This window comes from Pelophylax lessonae (assembly GCF_965119305.1).
Source record: "Pelophylax lessonae genome assembly, chromosome: 9".
NCBI lineage: Eukaryota > Metazoa > Chordata > Amphibia > Anura > Ranidae > Pelophylax > Pelophylax lessonae.
Genome location: NC_138776.1, coordinates 43878382 through 43905551, shown reverse-complemented (window position 1 = coordinate 43905551; position 27170 = coordinate 43878382). Strand labels below are relative to the sequence as shown.

General features: G+C 51.0%; 1 protein-coding gene across 1 annotated transcript in view; it reads right to left on the bottom strand.

Annotated features, from left to right (window-relative positions):
* ADD3 (adducin 3) overlaps positions 1-16244 on the bottom strand; it is a 230648-nt gene extending 214404 nt beyond the window's left edge. Inside the window, exon 1 of the mRNA XM_082268336.1 lies at positions 16226-16244. The gene's annotated coding sequence lies outside the window, so the exon portion shown is untranslated. The remainder of the gene's footprint in view (positions 1-16225) is intronic.
* Positions 16245-27170: the final 10926 nt, after the last annotated feature.

The window sequence follows — 27170 nt, the reverse complement described above, 5'->3', positions numbered from 1 at the left end:
TGGACCATGTCTTTGTAATGTGCGCCGAGTAGTCTCCACCTAAAGCCCACGGAACAGGGTGACAACAAAGGAGCCCAACATAGAAAGGGGTGGAGTGTTGTCAACTTATAAAAAGGAAGTGCTTGAACAAATACCTGATGGTGACACCAGTGGACCATAACTGTGTAATGTGTGCAGAGTAGTCCACACCGGAAGCCCATAAGGCAGGGTGACAACGCAGGAGCCCAACTGAAAGGGGTAGAGCGTGGTCACCTTATAACAGGAAGTGCCTGAACAAAGCCCGGATGGTGACACCAGTGGACCATGCTGAGTAAGGTGTGCTGAAATTGACACTTTGTCTCCACCTGAAGCCCATAGGACAGGGTGACAACACAGGAGCCCAATTAGGAGGGGCAGAACGTTGTCACCTTATAAAAAGGAAGTGCTTGAGCAAAGACATGATGGTGACACCAGTGCGCCATGCCTGTGTAATGTGTGTTGAGTAGTCTCCACCTGAGGCCCATAAGGCAGGGTGACAACGCAGGAGCCCAACTGAAAAGGGGTAGAGCGTGGTCACCTTCTAACAGGAAGTGCCTGAACAAAGACCAGATGGTGACACCAGTGGACCATGCTGACTAAAGCTGGATACACACCATACAACTTTTGTTGTTAGATTTTCTTTAGATTTACCTTCAACTATGTAGTGCAAGGACCTGCCTGATTGCATACAAATTGAAAGTGTTTAGGGGTGACCTCATATTATATGGTTTTGGTAAATCTAAAAGAAAAAAAAAAATCTAAAGAAAATTGTATAGTGTGAATCCAGCTTTAGGTGTGCTGAAATGTACACTTCCAGTCTCCATTGAAAGCCTGTGTGGCAGGGTGACAACACAGGAACAAGATTGGGAAACAGAGGCAGCCTGTTGTCACCTATAAAAAGAAGAAGTGCTTGAACGAAGACTTGACAATGACATAAGTGGACCATGCCTGTGTAATCCGTTTGAAATGGCCACTTGTAATCTCCATCAGAAGCCTGTGTGACAACACAAATATAACTGGAAGAAGGGGCAGAGCGTTGTCACGCTACAAAAGGAACTGCTTGAGCAAAGATCTGACAGTGACAACTGTGGACCAGGCCTGTGTAAGGCGTGTTGAAATGGACATTTGTAGTCGCCATTGGAAGCCCCGGTGACAACGCAGGAGGTGATTTAGGAGACAGTAACAGGTCGTTGTCACCCTATAGCAGAAGTGCCTGAACAAAGCCCTGATGGTGACACCAGTTGACCATGCCTATGTAATGTGTGTTAAAATGGCTGCTTGTAATCTACCTGGGGAGGTCTGGTGACAACGCAGGAGTACTATTGGGAGAGGGGACACAGCGGTTGTCCTATGACAGCAACTGTTTGAACAAAAATAAATAGGGATCAATCAATATCGTTTTTTTAGGGCCGATACCGATTTTCCGGCCACCCTTCAGGCTGATATTAGGTGCTAATATTCTGTACATTTAAAGTTTTTATTTTTTACACATTTTTTTTTTTTTCTCATCACTTTTAGGCGCTGTTCACACCTGAGTGTATTTCAGCTCATAAAACGCTCATCTCTAAAATCCCGAAACGCCCAACAATGTCCCCTCCCGCTGCTTGTAATAACAGCAGAGTGGCTGATTAGCTGCATCAGTTATTACAAGAAAGATTGCCTGTAGCTGCAGGCATCACTCCGGTACGACCATTTGAAGCTTATCGTCAAGTTTGTGACCGATTCTTTACAAAAAAAAAAGTGAATATCGGCCCCACTGATAAATCCGTCAATCCCTAAAATATACACAGTACTGCGCATAAATGAGTACACCCCAACAGATTTGTCCTTTACTTTCAGAAATCAACATTTTCTATGGGACGCTATACTACAAAATACTCCCATAAATGGACACTGATTGCAACCAAGATTTGCACACACACAGAAAAAAGTATTTTTCCGAACAAATTCATTCAAGACCATGTTGCAAAAATGAACACACCCCAATGAAAGTCTTAGGAGCATTGTATGCCCCGTACACAGGATCCGATCTGGTGTAAACCTGATAGAACACCTTTGGGATGAATTAGAGCGGAGACTGTGAGCCAGGCCTTCTCTCCAACATCAGTGCCAAAAAATGGTGGGCTTCCAGCAGGTTGGGGGTACGCCAACAGCTCCTTCATCTTCATTGGGCCACTTTAATGCAATGTGCGCTAACACACCGTAAAAATGTAAAGGGACCCGGCTCCCCGAGGATGATTGTCTAACTCAGCTTGCCCATAAAAGAAGACATTTGATCAGGAGTCAAGGCGCATTTACTTCCAAGAAAGGGAGCTCCAGCACACAGCCTGTGATTGACAGTCTCAGCTCTGATCCTGTGTGGAGGGGGGTGTGTCCCTCCCCTCCAATCAGCTCTCAGACCTCTCCTCACTGAGCTCCGCAGAGTGTAACTTCAGCTCTCTGCCCCCTTTTTTCTGACAGCTCAGACAAGCTTATCAAATTCTGCGCTTTGAAGAGATGTAGAGAAGAGAAGACTGCAGATAAACAGGTACAACTTATGTAGGAGGATTTTTTTTTTTTTGTATCTCTGTGTATCACCTGAGGGCAGTATATGGAAGGGTTTACAGCCTTTGAAAACTTCCACCAAGCCATTTCTGGCTGTGACGTTCCTTTGCGATCAGGTCAGCAAGCTGGAATCACAGCGCGTTCTTGGCGGCCTCTCGGGGGGGGGGGGGGTCCAGCACTAAATGAAAAACATTTCCACGCTATTGGAATCCTCCCAAACGCCTCCTGACAGATCCAAAACAATGACATCAGCCTGGGAGGGTCGCCATCCATCGCTACCACACCACCATCGCGGCAAACCTCCGAGGAGAAACACTCTGCTTCCTCACAGGCTTTTATCGACTGTCTTAAGGGGACCGATCACATTTTTACATGCTAGCAGTACAGCATTCTAAAAAGGTGTCATTACTGTCACAGAACTACTCCCCCTGGCAATGCCTTCATTTGCTTTTCTCTCCAGAGGGACAGCACCATCTTTGCTCAGGCATCATCGAAATAAGAAGCTGGCTCAGAGATGACACAATCATGTAAATGCAGGTGTAACGGAACCACCGACCCACACTGTACTTGTGGTCTTCCGTCAGTATATGGCTTCCCTGCAGTCATGAACATTTATACCAGATTTCCCCAGCCGCCCTACATACAAAGCTAGCCAACAACTTAGCTTGTACTGGAATCACTCTTTATTGAACAGTCACACAGAATTTATATACAGCATGGACACCCCCCTCCTGATCAAATTACCACACACAGGTCAGGGGTTGCCTTATTACATTATCATATGCAGGTGAAATTGTTTACAGAAACAGAAATAACCTGATCTAATTATCTAGTTGTCTGGACAAAACAATCTGAGGTCTTTAAAAATTTAACAATGGGACAGGCAGACTTAACACAATCCTCATTCCACCTAAATAGATAGACAATAGGACAAGACTGCCAATGACAGTCTGTCTGCATACGGCTTCCCTGCAGTCATAAAACATATATACCAGATTTTCCCAGCCACCCTCATACAAAGCTAGCCAACAACTTAGCTTGTACTGGAATCCCTCTTTATTGAACAATCACACATAATTTATATACAGCATGGACCTCCCCCTCCTGATCATAGGTCAGGGGTTGCCTGATTACATTATCATATGCAGATGAAATTGTATACAGAAACAGAATTAACCTGAACTCATTATCTAGCCATCTGGACAGAACAATGTGAGGTCATTAACATTTAACAATGGGACAGGCAGACTTAACACAATCCACATTCCACCTAAATAGACAGACAATAGGACAAGACTGCCAATGACAGTCTGTCCATCTCCTACATTGAAGTACATGGAATACACATCTACGTATGGCTATGATTATTTAGGAGTCAGACTTCATTGCCACAGGCTATAGTTCTCACAGTGTAAAGTGGGATTAAATCTTCATATAAATTGAGAGATATTGCCGACAAATATTACTGTCCCACTTGAAGCAATCCAAACCATTAAGTATCTTTTAATCCCAGTCACGGTGAGTACCGCCCCACAGCAGGTGCCTGTGCAATCCTTCCTCTCACCTTGCTACAAAGTTGCAGTCTTATTGAGGGAGAGGAGACTGTGAAAATGCTTCCTCCTGCCTGCAGTAGACTGAAGACATCTCAGCCCAGGCAAAGTCACTGACTGGAGCTCAGTGGGGCAGCCGCTGCTAGAGCTTCTCACTTTGCGATTAGCTACAAAATTACAACGTAAAGCCTGATCCCCAGCTTTCCAACCTGCAGAAGTACCTATTGTGCCACCATCAAACCCCAGGAGTTTGGCTCCATTCACACTTGTGCGACTTTGGACATGAGAAGACGCAGCCCATTCTTTTCAATGGCACCCATTCAGATCAATGCAATTTAAAGTCACAGTGATTTGGAAAAGGAGCCTGCAATACTGTGATACCAATGCAGATTTTATATATATATATATATATATATATATATATATATATATATATATATATATATATATATATATATATATATATATATATATATATATATACATATATACATACACACACACACAAAAAGACAAGGCCCTCTAAGCCTCGTAAGGATATGTGGCACCTTAGTGATGCCAAGGCCCTCTATGCCTCGTAAGGATATGTGGCACATTAGTGATGCCAAGGCCATCTATGCCTCGTAAGGATATGTGGCACCTTAGTGATGCCAAGGCCCTCTATGCCTCGTAAGGATATGTGGCACCTTAGTGATGCCAAGGCCCTCTATGCCTCGTAAGGATATGTGGCACCTTAGTGATGCCAAGGCCCTCTATGCCATGTAAGGGTATGTGGCACCTTAGTGATGCCAAGGCCCTCTATGCCTCGTAAGGATATGTGGCACCTTAGTGATGCCAAGGCCCTCTATGCCTCGTAAGGATATGTGGCACCTTAGTGATGCCAAGGCCCTCTATGCCTCGTAAGGATATGTGGCACATTAGTGATGCCAAGGCCATCTATGCCTCGTAAGGATATGTGGCACCTTAGTGATGCCAAGGCCCTCTATGCCTCGTAAGGATATGTGGCACCTTAGTGATGCCAAGGCCCTCTATGCCTCGTAGGGATATGTGGCACCTTAGTGATGCCAAGGCCCTCTATGCCATGTAAGGGTATGTGGCACCTTAGTGATGCCAAGGCCCTCTATGCCTCGTAAGGATATGTGGCACCTTAGTGATGCCAAGGCCCTCTATGCCTCGTAAGGATATGTGGCACCTTAGTGATGCCAAGGCCCTCTATGCCATGTAAGGGTATGTGGCACCTTAGTGATGCCAAGGCCCTCTATGCCTCGTAAGGATATGTGGCACCTTAGTGATGCCAAGGCCCTCTATGCCTCGTAAGGATATGTGGCACATTAGTGATGCCAAGGCCCTCTATGCCTCGTAAGGATATGTGGCACCTTAGTGATGCCAAGGCCCTCTATGCCTCGTAAGGATATGTGGCACCTTAGTGATGTCAAGGCCATCTATGCCTTGTAAGGATATGTGGCACATTAGTGATGCCAAGGCCATCTATGCCTCGTAAGGATATGTGGCACATTAGTGATGCCAAGGCCATCTATGCCTCGTAAGGATATGTGGCACATTAGTGATGCCAAGGCCATCTATGCCTCGTAAGGATATGTGGCACATTAGTGATGCCAAGGCCCTCTATGCTTCGTAAGGATATGTGGCACCTTAGTGATGCCAAGGCCCTCTATGCCTCGTAAGGATAAATAAAAATGTATCCATGCAGACTTTCCAAGCTACAGACAGGTCCTCTTTATTGCAGCCCCAGATCCTCAGTGCAGGGCACAGGGGGAGTTTGTGACACAGGGACACCGCAAACTCCAGAAAACGTTTGACTTTTCGCACACAGAAAGGCAGCAGAGACAGCGATTTATGACAGTCCGGGAAGACAGCGTGCTCCACCCTTCCTGAGAAGACCCGTTCCTCCGCCGCTGGCCAGGAAACGACAGTTACATAATGAGCCGTCATCGTAAAACACGCAACGCCGCGAAATCTCAGCTCACAAAACAGGCGACACAACAGCGCCGCAAAATTCCCAGCGAGCCGATAGAGAAGAGCGAAGGCAGAAAAGCCTGAGCGGTCCATTGCACTGCATGCAGTTACAGCGCGGGGGGCGCGCCACTTACATTATCCACTTCTGGACCGGAAGGATTTCCCCCCTTAATGACCAGGCCATTTTTTTTGCGTTTCGGCACTTTAACGGACAATTGTGCGATCGTGCGACACTGTACTGAAATACAATTGATGTCTGTGCGATTTTTATTTTTTGCGCTATAAACAAAAAAAAAAAATCAAGTGTGACATTTCTGAAAATAAAACCAATATTTTGCATATTCTGCTATATAACATTCCCCAAAAAAATATATAAAAATCAAATTTTCTCATCCTTTGAGGCCAACTTGTATTAGGGAAAAAAAAAAAAAATCGCAATGAGCGTATTTTGATTGGTTTGCGTAAAAGTTATCGCATCTACAAACTAGGGGAAAGATTTAGGTCATTTTTATTTTTTTTACTAGTAGTGCCGGCGACCTGCGATTTTTAGCGAGACTGCGCCATTGCGGAGGACAGATCGGACCCCTGACATTTTTGACACTTGAGGGGACCAGTGACATTACTGCAGTAATCAGTGCTAAAAATATGCACTGTTACTGTAATAATGACACTGGCAGGGAAGGGGTTAACCTATTGGTGATCAAAGGGTTAAGTGTTAGCCTAGGGGAGTGTTTACTAACTGTAGGGGGAGGGGCTTGTGAAATGATCATAGAGACCTGTGTTCCTATATAGGAGGATCACAGGCGCTCTGATCATTTCAGAGAGAACGGTCAGCTGTGTTTACAACAGCTGACCGTCGTCCTCTCTCTCAGCGGGGAGCGATCGAGGGTGCCCGGCAGCAATCGCAGCCGCCTGCCCCGTGCATCCCCGCTACCTAGTGGGGGGCAGGAGCACGCCGTCGGCGGCGCACGCTTGCCCCTCAGCACCAGGCGCGCGAACAAGGTAGGGCTACGTCTGTTCGTGCAGGAGAGGCAGCCTGACGCAGTAAATGTGCGGCGGGCGGTCATAAAACAGCGGTATCGCTCTTCCTCACAGCCTGTCAAACACCTCTGAAAAGCAATCTAACGTAGATTGCTTTTCAGAGGGGCAGCAAGGTCTGCTGCTCGTGTAAACTTAGCCTGTTTACGGCCTCTGCTCAGAATCTGTTTCAAGCATCAACTACTTTTTCGGTCGGTAAAATTATACTTTCGAAGGTTAGTTTTGAACTTTCCTCCTGCTGCTAGTCTGAGTTCATGATCGGAGCTTCATATTGGAAATCCTTCGCCCCCTGAACCCCATTCACTTTCCAGGGTTCGTTTTGACGTTTTAAGCCTTATTCACATGGGGCGCCGAGGCTCCTATACGTGCACATGGCGTTTATGCGACTTGGGCTGACCGGCTGCCTCTCATTCTATTTTGAGAGGCGCTTAGGTGCAGGTAAGTGGCCCTGAAACACAGACAGTGTGCATTCCGGCCCACTCAAGACTGCTCCGCTGTCAAATTAGGAGGGATGGCTGTGTCTGTGCGGCCATTGCGCCCCCCCCCCATAGACTTACATGCAGCACCCGAAGGCTTATGCCGCATAGACATTCACTGCCCAAGTGAATGAGACTCTTAAAGTGGTTGTAAACATCAAACATGAAATATGAACAAAGCATATCCCTCTATAGTGTGTACTTCTCTCAATCCAGAGCACTAAGTGTCATTTCTGTCTGCTGCTTCCTTCATCTACTATCAGTCACTTCTGCCAAGCTTTCCTGACACCAAAAGCAAAACAGTGACAGGGAGGGACCTCCAGCTGATTGACAGCCTAAGACTCCATTCACACCAGCGCGACTTGTCAGCCGGACAAGAGTCGCGCTCCATTGACTGCTACAGGACCCGTTCTAATAGGAGCGACACAAGTCGCTGCGACTTAGAAAAAGGGTCCTGTACTACTTCGGGGCGACCTCGGAGCGACTTGCATAGACTTCCATTAAGTGAAGTCCTTGCAAGTCGCTCCGAAGTCGTGGTGCATGGGAATGCACAAGTCGCCCTCGAAGTAGTACAGAGTCGTGCCGCCCCAGTGTGAATGCCGCATAAAGCTGGATACACACTATACAATCTCCTTTGGATTTTTTCTTTTAGATTTACCAAAATAATATAATAAAGTCAAATTGTAACACTTTCAGTTTGTATGCAATCAGGCTGGCCCTTGCACTACATAGTTGAAGGTAAATCTGAAAGCCGGTTCACATACAGGCGACCCGACTTGCCGGGGCGACCTGTGAAGTCGCGGTGCACAGCAGGCACCGCGACCTCGGAGCGACATGCACGGACTTCATATCATTGAAGTCAATACAGGTCGCTCCAGGTCGCCCCAAAGTAGTACAGGACCCTTTTTCTAAGTCGGAGCGACTTGTGTCGCTCCCATTAGAATGGGTCCTGTGCTAATCTATGGCAGGCGACCCACGGCGACTTGTCAGGCGACCAAGTCGCCCCAGTGTGAATCGGCTCTGAAGGAAATCTACCGACAAAAGTTGTATAGTGTGTATCCAACTTTAGCTCTGTTCCTGTGAGAAGGAGGTGTGTCCCTTCCCTCCAATCAGCTATTAGAAATCTCCTCACTGAGCATTGCAGAGTGTAAAGCCCCGTACACACAATCAGATTATCGAACGATCTGTCGTCCGTTTTTTGTGGCATGCTAGTCTGATGTGGAAAGTGAAGAGGTTATTTTCATACAAATTTTCCCGTACGACAGAATTCTACTTCAGAAGTGATGTCATGTGTTGGATTGCTTTGTATGTGTTCTTTCCTCTCTGAGCATGCCTAGTCTTGCTCTTAAGATTTTTTCCCGTCGAAATCTGTACTAATGAGACGAAAATCGGACGTTGTATTACGGACGACAAAAATTATATAGCCTGCACATCAGGATTTTGTCAGCCGAAAAGTCGGAGTCGGCTGTCGAAAGCACCATACTAACAATCCGAAAATCGGCAGATCGGCCGTCGGAGGAATTTTCCCTACAGATTTTTCTTATCGTGTTTACGGGCCTTAACTTCAGCTCTGACAGCTCAGATAAGCTTTATAAAACCTGCACTTTGAATGGCTTTAGACTGCAGATAAAAAGGTACAATGTATGAAGGAGGATTGGTTTCATCTCTATGTATCACCTGAAGCCAATCACTTCACTGGGTATATGTAAGGGTTTAGCCACCGTTAAAATCCACGTGATTTTACTGGTCAAATCGCAGTCTATTGCCAGCAAAAACAAAAAGGAAGAAAATCACGTTTTTAAAAAAGGACAAAAAAAAAAGAAGAAGAAAAAATCCTCCAAGACCTCAAAAGTATTCACGATATAAATGTAACAAAACCACTGAGGAATGTCCATGAAACTTTATTTTTTTATTATAACAGTTAATTTTGTTGCAAGTGCGTAAATACAATCTAATATAAAAGGCAACAAAGTAATACAAAAACCACCAACACCCCCACAGCCTAGGACAGAAAATACATTGTAACCAGGATAGACCAAGTCCTTGTGGAAGGTTATCCCATCAAACAGAACAAATCAAGGCATTTGGCCGTATAGTTCCTCACTCTTATGGGGTGAAATGAATTGTCTATCACAGCAGATGGCAATATGATCACCGCACAAAAGGGACACCTTCAAGTGAGTAAACGTCAGTGGATTCTGTGGAAATACCATATAGAATGAGTTTGGAACGTACTTTTGAACTTCCTCCTGATAGTCTAAGGTCACGCTCCCGTGTTCTCAGTCTTAGCTTCATACTGAATATACAGCCCTCAAACCTTCATGTGTTTAAAAAAACTGTACATAGTTTGTTCCCCGAGTTTCTCCTGATAGTAAAAGTGCTGAGGGATAAAAATCCATTTTTGTTGCCCGTTTCTTGGCTACCTTAGCTCTATCTTTTTGTAGGGGAGGCCTCCAGAACACGCCACAATATTCAAAATAAGGGCTAAAGATCTATAGAGGGAATCAGGACCCCCTTCCTCCCGATGGTGATCCCTCTAGAGAAAACAGAACCACCTTCCTCCCGATGGTGAGCCCTCTAGAGAAAACAGAACCACCTTCCTCCCGATGGTGATCCCTCTAGAGAAAACAGAACCACCTTCCTCCCGATGGTGATCCCTCTAGAGAAAACAGAACCACCTTCCTCCCGATGGTGATCCCTCTAGATCAAACAGAACCACCTTCCTCCCGATGGTGAGCCCTCTAGAGAAAACAGAACCACCTTCCTCCCGATGGTGAGCCCTCTAGAGAAAACAGAACCACCTTCCTCCTGATGGTGATCTCTATAGAGAAAACAGAACCACCTTCCTCCCGATGGTAATCTCTATAGAGAAAACAGAACCACCTTCCTCCCGATGGTAATCTCTATAGAGAAAACAGAACCACCTTCCTCCCGATGGTGATCCCTCTAGAGAAAACAGAACCACCTTCCTCCCGATCGTGAGCCCTCTAGAGAAAACAGATCCACCTTCCTCCAGATGGTGAACACTCTAGAGAAAACAGAACCACCTTCCTCCCGATGGTGAGCCCTCTAGAGAAAACAGAACCACCTTCCTCCAGATGGTGATCCCTCTAGAGAAAACAGAACCACCTTCCTCCCGATGGTGATCCTCTAGAGAAAACAGAACCACCTTCCTCCCGATGGGGAGCCCTCTAGAGAAAACAGAACCACCTTCCTCCCGATGGTGAACCCTCTAGAGAAAACAGAACCACCTTCCTCCCGATGGTGATCCCTCTAGAGAAAACAGAACCACCTTCCTCCCGATGGTGATCCCTCTAGATCAAACAGAACCACCTTCCTCCCGATGGTGAGCCCTCTAGAGAAAACAGATCCACCTTCCTCCAGATGGTGAACACTCTAGAGAAAACAGAACCACCTTCCTCCCGATGGTGAGCCCTCTAGAGAAAACAGAACCACCTTCCTCCAGATGGTGATCCCTCTAGAGAAAACAGAACCACCTTCCTCCCGATGGTGAACCCTCTAGAGAAAACAGAACCACCTTCCTCCCGATGGTGATCCCTCTAGAGAAAACAGAACCACCTTCCTCCCGATGGTGAGCCCTCTAGTAAAACAAAGATCTAGACCAGTGGTTCTCAACTTCTGTCCTCAGTACCCACTAACAGGCCAGATTTTAAGTATTACCTTGGGGAGATGCAGACTAGAATACTGCAATCACTGAGCAGCAAATGATCACCTGTGATGTAATTCAGTTATCTTGCAAACCTGGCCTGTTAGTGGGTCCTGAGAACAGGAGTTGAGAACCACTGATCTAGAGGAATCAGGACCTCCTTCCTCTTGATGGTGAGCCCTCTAGTGATACAAAGATCTAGAGCAGGGGCCTTCAAACTACGGCCCTCCAGTTGTTTGGGAAATACAATTCCCATCATGCCTAGTCGTATCTGTGAATGTCATAGTTTAACCATGCTTCATGGGATGTGTAGTTCCGCAGCAGCTGGAGGGCCGTAGTTTGAGGATCCCTGATCTAGAGGAACCAGGACCTCCTTCCTCCTGATGGTGATCCCTCTAGTGATATAAAGGGCTCTACAGAGGGATCAAGACTTCCTTCCTCCAATTGGGGATCCCTCTAGTGATATAAAGATGTATATAGAGGAATCCGGACCTCCTTCCTCCTGACGGTGATCCCTCTAGTGATATTAAGAGCTCTACTGAGGAATCAAGACCTCCTTCCTCCAGTTGGCGATCGCTCTAGTACAGCCTCTCTCAACCTTTTCAACACAGAGGAACCCTTGATATAAAATTCTAGTCTCGAGGATCCCCTGCTAAAAATTCAAAATCTACAACTCATGATACATTGGTGTGACAGTCAGTGGGAAGAATGCTCCTTACTCTTGTCATCATTGGGAAGAATTACCCCCTTACAGATCGCTAAGAGGAACAATGGTGTCATTGGGAACATATCGGAGAGGCAGAAATTGCCCATTACTCAAGGAACCCCTAGCAACCTCAGGAGGAACCCTGGTTGAGAAACCCTACTATAGTGATATAAAGGAAGGGATCAGGACCTCCTTCCGTCTGATGGTGATCCCTCTAGCGATATAAAGAGCTCTAAAGAGGAACCAGAACCACTTTCCTCCTGCTGGTAATCCTTCTAGTGATATAAAGATCTATATAGGGAGATTAGAACCTCCCTACCTCCTGATAGTGATCCTTCTAGTGATGCACCCCAGAATTCTATTCACTTTCCTCACTGTATACTCCTTTTATAATAATCAGAAATAAGCACCCTCAAATCTTTTTCTTCTGTAGTTCTGACCAAGGCTTTACCCCCAAACATTGTACTTCGAGAATTATTCCCCCCCCCCCTAAAACTGTCACCACAATGGAAGGTAGAAATGAACCTCCAGCCACATATATTTGAATACAGCGCCCCTCCAGAGGCATTAGAACACACATTTTTGGTGGGCACCCTTTACGTTGTGTTTGAGGGTCCTGAGCCAGTAATCAAAGGCTCTCCTCAACACACCCCATTCCAACAGGTACCCCACATATGGGTGAGTCACTCCCAACAATCAAATAGGAGCGCCCTCAAAGTCAACAAAAATGTATTCCAACGCGCTAATGGGTTCTCTTTGAAGAGGAATATGTGCGATTCAACAGGTGCTCTTTGATGTAAAGTAAAGTAGCAGGTGAACATCCAGCCAACATACCTGCACATTCTCATTTTCCTTTCACAAGCCCCAACCCCGGGAGAGAAGGAGGGAGCTCTGCCTAAATGCCAAGGCACAGCTCTTTCCAAAGCCCCCTCCCCCTATGCTATCAAAAGAGGACTACGTTCGAAAGTCAAAAACGGCCCGCACCCACCAGAATACACTACCACACCAAAGAACAGTACAATCATATGAGCACTTCTACTGAATACATCTGCAGCCAATAACAGCTATTAAAAGTCTAGCACTGAGAGGATCACAGCAGAGCCACAAACTGTCCTCCACCGTGCTGCACCGATGTATCACAGCACTGCAGTTCCTGGAGAGCCCAGCCTGAACATTACAGAGAGATCTCACCGAGACACTGCGTATCGTCACTGCAGCATCCCATCCATCACAGCACTGCACCAACCCCCCCCCTCACCCACAGCCTGACCGAGCTTCTCCCAGAGTACCACCACACTGCCAGCCACTCCATCCCCGTACACTGCCACCACATCACCCTCCATCCCCGTACACTGCCACCCCATCACCCTCCATCACTGTACACTGCCACCCCATCACCCTCCATCCCAGTACACTGCCACCCCATCACCCTCCATCCCAGTACACTGCCACCCCATCACCCTCCATCCCAGTACACTGCCACCCCATCACCCTCCATCCCCGTACACTGCCACCCCATCACCCTCCATCCCCGTACACTGCCACCCCATCACCCTCCATCCCCGTACACTGCCACCCCATCACCCTCCATCCCCGCACACTGCCACCCCATCACCCTCCATCCCCGCACACTGCCACCCCATCACCCTCCATCCCCGCACACTGCCACCCCATCACCCTCCATCCCCGCACACTGCCACCCCATCACCCTCCATCCCCGCACACTGCCACCCCATCACCCTCCATCCCCGCACACTGCCACCCCATCACCCTCCATCCCCGCACACTGCCACCCCATCACCCTCCATCCCCGCACACTGCCACCCCATCACCCTCCATCCCCGCACACTGCCACCCCATCACCCTCCATCCCCGTACACTGCCACCCCATCACCCTCCATCACTGTACACTGCCACCCCATCACCCTCCATCCCTGTACACTGCCACCCCATCACCCTCCATCCCAGTACACTGCCACCCCATCACCCTCCATCCCAGTACACTGCCACCCCATCACCCTCCATCCCCACACACTGCCACCCCATCACCCTCCATCCCCGTACACTGCCACCCCATCACCCTCCATCCCCGTACACTGCCACCCCATCACCCTCCATCCCCGTACACTGCCACCCCATCACCCTCCATCCCCGTACACTGCCACCCCATCACCCTCCATCCCCGCACACTGCCACCCCATCACCCTCCATCCCCGCACACTGCCACCCCATCACCCTCCATCCCCGCACACTGCCACCCCATCACCCTCCATCCCCGCACACTGCCACCCCATCACCCTCCATCCCCGCACACTGCCACCCCATCACCCTCCATCCCCGCACACTGCCACCCCATCACCCTCCATCCCCGCACACTGCCACCCCATCACCCTCCATCCCCGCACACTGCCACCCCATCACCCTCCATCCCCGCACACTGCCACCCCATCACAACACTGAACCAACCCCATCCCCCCACCCTCACCCACAGCCTGACCGAGCTTCTCCCAGAGTACCGCCACACACTGCCAGCCACTCCATCCCCTTACACTGCCACTCCATCACCCTCCAGCCCCGCACACTGCCACCCCATCACCCTCCATTCCCGTACACTGTCACCCCATCACCCTCCAGCCCCGTACACTGCCACCCCATCACCCTCCATCCCCGTACACTGCCACCCCATCACCCTCCATCCCCGTACACTGCCACCCCATCACCCTCCAGCCCCGTACACTGCCACCCCATCACCCTCCATCCCCGTACACTGCCACCCCATTACCCTCCATCCCTGCACACTGCCACCCCATCACCCTCCATTCCCGTACACTGTCACCCCATCACCCTCCAGCCCCGTACACTGCCACCCCATCACCCTCCATCCCCGTACACTGCCACCCCATCACCCTCCATCCCCGTACACTGCCACCCCATCACCCTCCATCCCCGTACACTGCCACCCCATCACCCTCCAGCCCCGTACACTGCCACCCCATCACCCTCCATCCCCGTACACTGCCACCCCATCACCCTCCATCCCCGTACACTGCCACCCCATTACCCTCCATCCCCGTACACTGCCACCCCATTACCCTCCATCCCTGCACACTGCCACCCCATTACCCTCCATCCCTGCACACTGCCACCACATCACCCTCCATCCCCGTACACTGCCACCCCATCCCCTTCAATCCCCGTACACTGCCACCCCATCACCCTCCATCCCCGTACACTGCCACCCATCCATCCCCATACACTGCCACCCCATTACCCTCCATCCCTGCACACTGCCACCCCATCCATCACAGCACCAACACCCCCCCCCCTCCCCTCACCCACAGCCTGACCAAGCTTCTCCCAAAGTACCACCACACTGCCAGCCACTCCATCCCCGTACACTGCCACCCCATCACCCTCCATCCCCGTACACTGCCACCCCATCACTGCCACCCCATCACCCTCCATCCCCGTACACTGCCACCCCATCACCCTCCATCCCCGCACACTGCCACCCCATCACCCTCCATCCCCGCACACTGCCACCCCATCACCCTCCATCCCCGTACACTGCCACCCCATTACCCTCCATCCCTGCACACTGCCACCACATCACCCTCCATCCCCGTACACTGCCACCCCATCACCCTCCATCCCCGTACACTGCCACCCCATCCCCGCACACTGCCACCCCATCCCCTTCAATCCCCGTACACTGCCACCCCATCCCCTTCAATCCCCGTACACTGCCACCCCATCACCCTCCATCCCAGTACACTGCCACCCCATCACCCTCCATCCCCGTACACTGCCACCCCATCACCCTCCATCCCCGCACACTGCCACCCCATCACCCTCCATCCCCGTACACTGCCACCCCATCCCCGCACACTGCCACCCCATCCCCTTCAATCCCCGTACACTGCCACCCCATCCCCTTCAATCCCCGTACACTGCCACCCCATCCCCTTTAATCCCCGTACACTGCCACCCCATCACCCTCCATCCCAGTACACTGCCACCCCATCACCCTCCATCCCCGTACACTGCCACCCCATCACCCTCCATCCCCGCACACTGCCACCCCATCACCCTCCATCCCCGCACACTGCCACCCCATCACCCTCCATCACTGTACACTGCCACCCCATCACCCTCCATCCCCGTACACTGCCACCCCATCACCCTCCATCCCCGTACACTGCCACCCCATCACCCTCCACCCGGGCTCCGCTCCCCCGCCGGCACTCACCGATCATCCAGCTCCCGCTCCCCGATCTCCCGCACACTGCTCCGAATCTCTCCTCTCTGCGCTCCAGACTGAGCGGCCCCGCCCCTCTCCGAAAGTCACACCCCCGGGAGGACGAGACAGACATTGGCCGGAACACCATCCAATCACTGAGCGGAATCACTATAACTGCAACTCCCAGAACCTCATTCGGCAACCACAGGGCGCCCTGACCCCGCCCCGACCCCGCCCCTTGCCCTCTACCGAGCCTGGATAGTTAACCCCTTCCCTGCCATGAGTCATTATTAACCCCTTTCTTTCCCCTCTTTGGCGGGATTGATTGTCCCCACATTGCCAGGAGATAATGATTAACCCTTTACTAACCGGGGCAGCACCTCTGTGGGCAGGGGGGCCATGGTCACATACAATGTTACTAAACCCAGCAGCCTGCATTCACTATTCTCCCATCAGCAGTATATAGCAGTCATGTGACTTCTACCAGCGTCTGGTTACAACATGTAGGCAGAGTTTTCATTCTCCTCTGCCTATCCTATGAGCAGTGGCGGCTGGTGCTCAAACTTTTTGGGGGGGGGGGGGGGGGCGCAAACAGAAAAATGTAATAGGCATTGCTTTGTGGCAAAAAACGATGTAAAAAACTTGCGTGACTTTGAGGTCGCAAAAGTGTGAAAGGGGCCTTCAGTAATTAAGGTATAGTGTGCCCCCTTTCAATGCAGAAAGACCAGCGTGCCCCCATTCAATGCAGAGAGACCAGCGTGCCCCCTTCAATGCAGAGAGACCAGCGTGCCCCCTTCAATGCAGAGAGACCAGCGTGCCCCCTTTCAATGCAGTGACCAGCGTGCCCCCTTTCAATGCAGAGAGACCAGTGTGCCCCCTTTCAATGCAGAGAGACCAGCGTGCCCCCTTTCAATGCAGAGACCAGCGTGCCCCCTTTCAATGCAGAGAGACCAGCGTGCCCCCTTTCAATGCAGTGACCAGCGTGCCCCCTTTCAATGCAGTGACCAGCGTGCCCCCTTCAATGCAGAGAGACCAGCGTGCCCCCTTCAATGCAGAGAGACCAGCGTGCCCCCTTTCAATGCAGAGAGACCAGCGTGCCCCCTTCAATGCAGAGAGATCATCGTGCCCCCTTTCAATGCAGAGAGACCAGCGTGCCCCCTTTCAATGCAGAGAGACCAGCGTGTCCCCTTTCAATGCAGAGAGACCAGCGTGCCCCCTTTCAATGCAGTGACCAGCGTGCCCCCTTCAATGCAGAGAGACCAGCGTGCCCCCTTTCAATGCAGTGACCAGCGTGCCCCCTTCAATGCAGAGAGACCAGCGTGCCCCCTTTCAATGCAGAGAGACCAGCGTGCCCCCTTCAATGCAGAGAGACCAGCGTGCCCCCTTCAATGCAGAGAGACCAGCGTGTACCCTTTCAATGCAGAGACCAGCGTGCCCCCTTTCAATGCAGAGACCAGCGTGCCCCCTTTCAATGCAGAGACCAGCATGCCCCTTTTCAATGCAGAGAGACCAGCGTGCCCCCTTTCAATGCAGAGAGACCAGCGTGCCCCCTTTCAATGCAGAGAGACCAGCGTGCCCCCTTCAATGCAGAGACCAGCGTGCCCCCTTTCAATGCAGAGACCAGCGTGCCCCCTTTCAATGCAGAGAGACCAGCGTGCCCCCTTTCAATGCAGTGACCAGCGTGCCCCCTTTCAATGCAGAGAGACCAGTGTGCCCCCTTTCAATGCAGAGAGACCAGCGTGCCCCCTTTCAATGCAGAGAGATCAGCGTGCCCCCTTTCAATGCAGAGAGACCAGCGTGCCCCCTTTCAATGCAGAGACCAGCGTGCCCCCTTTCAATGCAGAGAGACCAGCGTGCCCCCTTTCAATGCAGTGACCAGCGTGCCCCCTTTCAATGCAGTGACCAGCGTGCCCCCTTCAATGCAGAGAGACCAGCGTGCCCCCTTCAATGCAGAGAGACCAGCGTGCCCCCTTTCAATGCAGAGAGACCAGCGTGCCCCCTTCAATGCAGAGAGATCATCGTGCCCCCTTTCAATGCAGAGAGACCAGCGTGCCCCCTTTCAATGCAGAGAGACCAGCGTGTCCCCTTTCAATGCAGAGAGACCAGCGTGCCCCCTTTCAATGCAGTGACCAGCGTGCCCCCTTCAATGCAGAGAGACCAGCGTGCCCCCTTTCAATGCAGTGACCAGCGTGCCCCCTTCAATGCAGAGAGACCAGCGTGCCCCCTTTCAATGCAGAGAGACCAGCGTGCCCCCTTCAATGCAGAGAGACCAGCGTGCCCCCTTCAATGCAGAGAGACCAGCGTGTACCCTTTCAATGCAGAGACCAGCGTGCCCCCTTTCAATGCAGAGACCAGCGTGCCCCCTTTCAATGCAGAGACCAGCATGCCCCTTTTCAATGCAGAGAGACCAGCGTGCCCCCTTTCAATGCAGAGAGACCAGCGTGCCCCCTTTCAATGCAGAGAGACCAGCGTGCCCCCTTCAATGCAGAGACCAGCGTGCCCCCTTTCAATGCAGAGACCAGCGTGCCCCCTTTCAATGCAGAGAGACCAGCGTGCCCCCTTCCAATGCAGAGAGACCAGCGTGCCCCCTTTCAATGCAGAGAGACCAGCGTGCCCCCTTTCAATGCAGTGACCAGCGTGCCTCCTTCAATGCAGAGAGACCAGCGTGCCCCCTTTCAATGCAGAGAGACAAGCGTGCCCCCTTCAATGCAGAGAGACCAGCATGCCCCCTTTCAATGCAGAGAGACCAGCGTGCCCCCCTTTCAATGCAGAATGATCAGCATGCCCCCCTTTCAATGCAGGGAGACCAGCATGCCCCCTTTCAATGCAGAGACCAGCGTGTCCCCTTTCAATGCAGAGACCAGCGTGCCCCCTTTCAATGCAGAGACCAGCGTGCCCCCTTTCAATGCAGTGACCAGTGTGTCCCCTTTCAATGCAGAGAGATCATCGTGCCCCCTTTCAATGCAGAGTGACCAGCGTGCCCCCTTTCAATGCAGAGAGACCAGCGTGCCCCCTTTCAATGCACAGAGATCAGCGTGCCCCCTTTCAATGCAGAGAGACCAGCGTGCCCCCTTTCAATGCAGAGAGACCAGCGTGCCCCCTTTCAATGCAGTGACCAGCGTGCCCCCTTCAATGCAGAGAGACCAGCGTGCCCCCTTTCAGTGCAGAGACCAGCGTGCCCCCTTTCAATGCAGAGAAACCAGCGTGCCCCCTTTCAATGCAGAGAGATAATCGTGCCCCCTTTCAATGCAGAGAGACCAGCGTGCCCCCTTTCAATGCAGAGAGACCAGCGTGCCCCCTTTCAATGCAGAGAGACCAGCGTGTCCCCTTTCAATGCAGAGAGACCAGCGTGCCCCCTTTCAATGCAGTGACCAGCGTGCCCCCTTCAATGCAGTGACCAGCGTGCCCCCTTCAATGCAGAGAGACCAGCGTGCCCCCTTTCAATGCAGAGAGACCAGTGTGCCCCCTTCAATGCAGAGAGACCAGCGTGCCCCCTTCAATGCAGAGAGACCAGCGTGCCCCCTTCAATGCAGAGACCAGCGTGTCCCCTTTCAATGCAGAGACCAGCGTGCCCCCTTTCAATGCAGAGACCAGCGTGCCCCCTTTCAATGCAGTGACCAGCGTGTCCCCTTTCAATGCAGAGAGATCATCGTGCCCCCTTTCAATGCAGAGTGACCAGCGTGCCCCCTTTCAATGCAGAGAGACCAGCGTGCCCCCTTTCAATGCACAGAGATCAGCGTGCCCCCTTTCAATGCAGAGAGACCAGCGTGCCCCCTTTCAATGCAGAGAGACCAGCGTGCCCCCTTTCAATGCAGTGACCAGCGTGCCCCCTTCAATGCAGAGAGACCAGCGTGCCCCCTTTCAGTGCAGAGACCAGCGTGCCCCCTTTCAATGCAGAGAAACCAGCGTGCCCCCTTTCAATGCAGAGAGATAATCGTGCCCCCTTTCAATGCAGAGAGACCAGCGTGCCCCCTTTCAATGCAGAGAGACCAGCGTGCCCCCTTTCAATGCAGAGAGACCAGCGTGTCCCCTTTCAATGCAGAGAGACCAGCGTGCCCCCTTTCAATGCAGTGACCAGCGTGCCCCCTTCAATGCAGAGAGACCAGCGTGCCCCCTTTCAATGCAGAGAGACCAGTGTGCCCCCTTCAATGCAGAGAGACCAGCGTGCCCCCTTCAATGCAGAGAGACCAGCGTGCCCCCTTCAATGCAGAGACCAGCGTGTCCCCTTTCAATGCAGAGACCAGCGTGCCCCCTTTCAATGCAGAGACCAGCGTGCCCCCTTTCAATGCAGTGACCAGCGTGTCCCCTTTCAATGCAGAGAGATCATCGTGCCCCCTTTCAATGCAGAGTGACCAGCGTGCCCCCTTTCAATGCAGAGAGACCAGCGTGCCCCCTTTCAATGCACAGAGATCAGCGTGCCCCCTTTCAATGCAGAGAGACCAGCGTGCCCCCTTTCAATGCAGAGAGACCAGCGTGCCCCCTTTCAATGCAGTGACCAGCGTGCCCCCTTCAATGCAGAGAGACCAGCGTGCCCCCTTTCAATGCAGAGACCAGCGTGCCCCCTTTCAATGCAGAGAAACCAGCGTGCCCCCTTTCAATGCAGAGAGATCATCGTGCCCCCTTTCAATGCAGAGAGACCAGCGTGCCCCCTTTCAATGCAGAGAGACCAGCGTGCCCCCTTTCAATGCAGAGAGACCAGCGTGTCCCCTTTCAATGCAGAGAGACCAGCGTGCCCCCTTTCAATGCAGTGACCAGCGTGCCCCCTTCAATGCAGAGAGACCAGCGTGCCCCCTTTCAATGCAGAGAGACCAGTGTGCCCCCTTCAATGCAGAGAGACCAGCGTGCCCCCTTCAATGCAGAGAGACCAGCGTGCCCCCTTCAATGCAGAGAGACCAGCGTGTACCCTTTCAATGCAGAGACCAGCGTGCCCCCTTTCAATGCAGAGACCAGCGTGCCCCCTTTCAATGCAGAGACCAGCGTGCCCCCTTTCAATGCAGAGAGACCAGCGTGCCCCCTTTCAATGCAGAGAGACCAGTGTGCCCCCTTCAATGCAGAGAGACCAGCGTGCCCCCTTCAATGCAGAGAGACCAGCGTGCCCCCTTCAATGCAGAGAGACCAGCGTGTACCCTTTCAATGCAGAGACCAGCGTGCCCCCTTTCAATGCAGAGACCAGCATGCCCCTTTTCAATGCAGAGAGACCAGCGTGCCCCCTTTCAATGCAGAGAGACCAGCGTGCCCCCTTTCAATGCAGAGACCAGCATGCCCCTTTTCAATGCAGAGAGACCAGCGTGCCCCCTTTCAATGCAGAGAGACCAGCGTGCCCCCTTTCAATGCAGAGAGACCAGCGTGCCCCCTTCAATGCAGAGACCAGCGTGCCCCCTTTCAATGCAGAGACCAGCGTGCCCCCTTTCAATGCAGAGAGACCAGCGTGCCCCCTTCAATGCAGAGACCAGCGTGCCCCCTTTCAATGCAGAGAGACCAGCGTGCCCCCTTTCAATGCAGAGAGACCAGCGTGCCCCCTTTCAATGCAGAGAGACCAGCGTGCCCCCTTTCAATGCAGTGACCAGCGTGCCCCCTTCAATGCAGAGAGACCAGCGTGCCCCCTTTCAATGCAGAGAGACAAGCGTGCCCCCTTCAATGCAGAGAGACCAGCATGCCCCCTTTCAATGCAGAGAGACCAGCGTGCCCCCCTTTCAATGCAGAATGATCAGCATGCCCCCCTTTCAATGCAGGGAGACCAGCGTGCCCCCTTTCAATGCAGAGACCAGCGTGTCCCCTTTCAATGCAGAGACCAGCGTGCCCCCTTTCAATGCAGAGACCAGCGTGCCCCCTTTTAATGCAGTGACCAGCGTGTCCCCTTTCAATGCAGAGACCAGCGTGCCCCCTTTCAATGCAGAGAGACCAGCGTGCCCCCTTTCAATGCAGAGACCAGCGTGCCCCCTTTCAATGCAGAGACCAGCGTGCGTGCCCCCTTCAAAGCAGTGTGCGGGCCGAGCCCCTCCCTGAGGCATCACTTACCTCACTCACGGACGGTCTGCTGCTGCTGCTGAGTGCGGGAGTGGGACTACTCACTGTCTGCTCCTGCGGACTCTGAGAAGAAGTGGGGACGGAGACTGGTCACTCACTGCCTGGAGACGAACGTTCTTCTCACACTCTTCTTCTGACTTCCGAGTCCCGACTCCGAGTTCCGACTCCTCACGCGGCTCTCTTCTCTGCTTTCTCGGCGCCGGCTCTCTCGGTCACGTCACCAGGTCCCGGGATGTCTTCCTGTGTGATTGGTCCAGGCTGGAGTCTGGACCAATCACAAGCAGGACATCACTAAAGTGGCGCCCCAATGACCCCCAGAAGGCCGCCAATCGGCGCCTCTGCCCGTCACACGTGGGGTTAAAAATCCCCCCCCCCCCATACCCACCACTAGGTCCGGCGCCCCTAGTGGGCTGAAAATTGAATTTTTTTTAATCTTTTTTTTCTCTGCCCACAGATGGGGGGGGGGGGGGGGCGGCACCCCTGATCCCCCTATAGACAGGCCGCCAACTGCCTATGAGGCTGCAGGACCCCTGACCCTCTGTCTGGACAGTGCTGATTGGCCCTGTGCTGATCACATGCACCCTCCGAAGAAAAAACAAAAACTCTCTAGCAATACACACCAAACTGAGGGGGTCCTGCAGCCTCATAGGATAGTCAGAGGAGTGCCACATACAGGGAGTGTATTGTTTTCAGTGACGCACAGGGAGTGACGCACAGGGAGTGCATTGTTTTCAGTGCTACACAGGGAGTGCATTGTTTTCAGTGCCGCACAGGGAGTGCATTGTTTTCAGTGCCACACATGGAGTGCATTGTTTTCAGTGCCGCACAGGGAGTGCATTGTTTTCAGTGACGCACAGGGAGTACATTGTTTTCAGTACCGCACAGGGAGTACATTGTTTTCAGTGCCGCACAAGGAGTGCATTGTTTTCAGTGATGCACAGGGAGTGCATTGTTTTCAGTGCCGCACAGGGAGTACATTGTTTTCAGTGCCGCACACGGAGTGCATTGTTTTCAGTGCCACACAGGGAGTGCATTTTTTTCAGTGCCGCACAGGAAGTGCATTGTTTTCAGTGCTACACAGGGAGTGCATTGTTTCCAGTGCTGCACAGGGAGTACATTGTTTTCAGTGCCGCACAGGGAGTACATTGTTTTCAGTGCCGCACACGGAGCGCATTGTTTTCAGTGCCACACAGGGAGTACAATGTTTTCAGTGCCGCACAGGGAGTACATTGTTTTCAGTACCGAACACGGAGTACATTGTATTCAGTGCCGCACACGGAGTGCATTGTATTCAGTGCCGTACAGGGAGTGCATTGTTTTCAGTGCCGCACACGGAGTGCATTGTTTTCAGTGATGCACATAGAGTGCATTGTTTTCAGTGTGGCGCACAGGGAGTACATTGTTTTCAGTGCCGCTCACAGAGTGCATTGTTTTTAGTGCCGCAAACGGAGTGCATTGTATTCAGTGCCGCACACGTAGTGCATTGTTTTCAGTGCCGCACACGTAGTGCATTGTTTTCAGTGCTGCACTTGGAATGCATTGTTTTCAGTGATGCACAGGGAGTGCATTGTTTTCAGTGCCGCACATGGAGTGCATTGTTTTCAGTGCCGCACATGGAGTGCATTGTTTTCAGTGCCGCACACGGAGTGCATTGTTTTCAGTGCCACACAGGGAGTACAATGTTTTCAGTGCCGCACAGGGAGTACATTGTTTTCAGTGATGCACAGGAAGTGCATTGTTTTCAGTGCCGCACACGAAGTGCATTGTTTTCAGTACCGCACACGGAGTGCATTGTTTTCAGTGCCGCACAGGGAGTGCATTGTATTCAGTGATGCACAGGGAGTGCATTGTTTTCAGTGATGCACAGGGAGTACATTGTTTTCAGTCCCGCACACGTAGTGCATTGTTTTCAGTGCCACACACGGAGTGCATTCTATTCAGTGATGCACAGGCAATGCATTGTTTTCAGTGCCGTACAGGGATTGCATTGTTTGTGCGGCACTGAAAACAATGCACTCCATGTGCAGCAGTGAAAACAATGCATTCCATGTGTGGCACTGAAAACAATGCACTCCTGTGTGGCACTGAAAACAATGCACTCCATGTGCGGCACTGAAAACAATGCACTCCATGTGCAGCAGTGAAAACAATGCACTCCATGTGCAGCAGTGAAAACAATGCACTCCATGTGCAGCAGTAAAAACAATGCACTCCATGTGCATAACTGAAAACAATGCACTGTGCAGCACTGAAAACAATGCATTCCATGTGCGGCACTGAAAACAACGCACTCCATGCGCGGCACTAAAAACAATGCACTCCCTGTGCAACACTGAAAACAATGCATTTCATGTGTGTTTTTGATGCAGTTCAGTGAATTTTTTCCCTCTATTTTTTCTAAACCTTAAATAAGGACATCCAGTGCGTTCCAGTGCATTTTTTTTTCAAACATATATATATATATTTTTTTTTTGTGGGGGAGAGATATTATTGTTGCTTGTTATATAGAACCACAGAGAGAGTTGTAGGTAGTTAGGGGATTCGAATCCACAACGCCAGTGTTGCAAGGCAGAATTTCTAACCACTCCAGTGCATTTTTTATGCGTTTTACAGCATTCCAGCAAAGTGCAGTGCAGTGCAGAAAAAATGCAGCTACTTTTGCTTCCTTGTTCTACTTTTTTCTCTGGAACTGGAATGCACTGGAACTGAGCGCACTGGAACTGGAATGCACTGGAACTGAGCGCACTGGAACTGGAACGCACTGGAACTGAGCTCACTGGAACTGGAACGCACTGGAACTGAGCGCACTGGTGTGATCTATGCCATTAAAAACCCATTTAACCTTCTTTCCATGTGTTTTTGATGCAGAAAAAACCCTCCCTGGACGGCATGCAGTGTGAAGTGTCCCTTAGTATAATGAGATTTAGTGATGGGGCTGCCATATACTGTCATGAAGTATGGAGGGGGCTTCGTTGTACCTTTGTCTTTTTGTGAATTGGAAGGAAGTGGAACTATGAAGAGGAGGAGGATTGCTGCTTTCATGGGGTCTGCCATTCTCTTGGTGTGAACAGAAAACCTCCTCAGGGGAAACCTGTCACCTGCCGACCATTCCATCCATTAACCCTTCATTGTATAAACAGGTATGACTGGGCTCTGCGAGGGAAACTGCTCTGCTACTGCTGACCTCCTTCTGAAGATGCCGGTTGCCTGGCTGTCTCTGATCTCCATATTGATTTACTTGGAAGAGATGATGACTAGGAACTTACACAGGCACGAGGACTCCAGTAAAGGAGTAGACATTGCATTCAGCTAAAGGGTCACTCCGCTCAAATTATATTTCAGGTTTTGGTGAATGCTGGAGAGTCAAACCCTCTGATAGTCTCTTGTATCTCTCAGGGACGGAGTTTCCGGATATGTACATTATACAGTGCCTTGCAAAAGTATTCGGCCCCCTTGAACTTTTCAACCTTTTGCCACATTTCAGGCTTCAGGCTCGGTTCACATATATGCGATGCGGGAAGGCTGCGAATTCGCAGCCTTTTCCCGCATCGCACACGCACCCCCGGCAGTTCACACTGCCATATGCGATACGCTGGGGGTGTCAATGTAATCTTAACGACACCCCCAGTTTGATCGCATATCGCAGTGCGATCGTGCAGTTCGCACAGGATGGGATCGCACAAGTGTGAACCGCTGTGCGATCCGATCCTGATGCGGCTGCAAAAATGCCTCCTGTGCGTGTTTGCACCGGGTGCGATGCGAATTTAGCCATACAAACTGTATGGCTAAACTCGCACCGCACAGCTGATTGCATGTAATGTCGGAGCAGTGCGCTCCGACATTACATGCGAACCCCGCACTCGCAGAAGTGTGAACCGGGTCTCAAACATAAAGATATAAAACTGTAATTTTTTTTAAAAAGAATCAACAACAAGTGGGACACAATCATAAAGTGGAACACATTTTTTTAGATATTTCAAACTTTTTTAACAAATAAAAAACTGAAAAATTTGGCGTGCAAAATTATTCAGCCCCCTTAAGGTAATTCTTTGTAGCGCCACCTTTTGCTGCGATTACAGCTGTAAGTCGCTTGGGGTATGTCTCTATCAGTTTTGCACATCGAGAGACTGAAATTTTTGCCCATTCCTCCTTGCAAAACAGCTCGAGCTCAGTGAGGTTGGATGGAGAGCGTTTGTGAACAGCAGTTTTCAGTTCTTTCCACAGATTCTCGATTGCATTCAGGTCTGGACTTTGACTTGGCCATTCTAACACCTGGATATGTTTATTTGTGAACCATTCCATTGTAGATTTTGCTTTATGTTTTGGATCATTGTCTTGTTGGAAGACAAATCTCTGTCCCAGTCTCAGGTCTTTTGCAGACTCCATCAGGTTTTCTTCCAGAATGGTCCTGTATTTGGCTCCATCCATCTTCCCATCAATTTTAACCATCTTCCCTGTCCCTGCTGAAGAAAAGCAGGCCCAAACCATGATGCTGCCACCACCATGTTTGACAGTGGGGATGGTGTGTTCAGGGTGATGAGCTGTGTTGCTTTTACGCCAAACATAAAGTTTTGCATTGTTGCCAAAAAGTTTGATTTTGGTTTCATCTGACCAGAGCACCTTCTCCACATGTTTGGTGTCTCCCAGGTGGCTTGTGGCAAACTTTAAATGACACTTTTTATGGATATCTTTAAGAAATGGCTGTCTTCTTGCCACTTTTCCATAAAGGCCAGATTTGTGCAGTATACGACTGATTGTTGTCCTATGGACAGAGTCTCCCACCTCAGCTGTAGATCTCTGCAGGTCATCCAGAGTGATCATGGGGCTCTTGGCTGCATCTCTGATCAGTCTTCTCCTTGTATGAGCTGAAAGTTTAGAGGGACGGCCAGGTCTTCGTAGATTTGCAGTGGTCTGATACTCCTTCCAT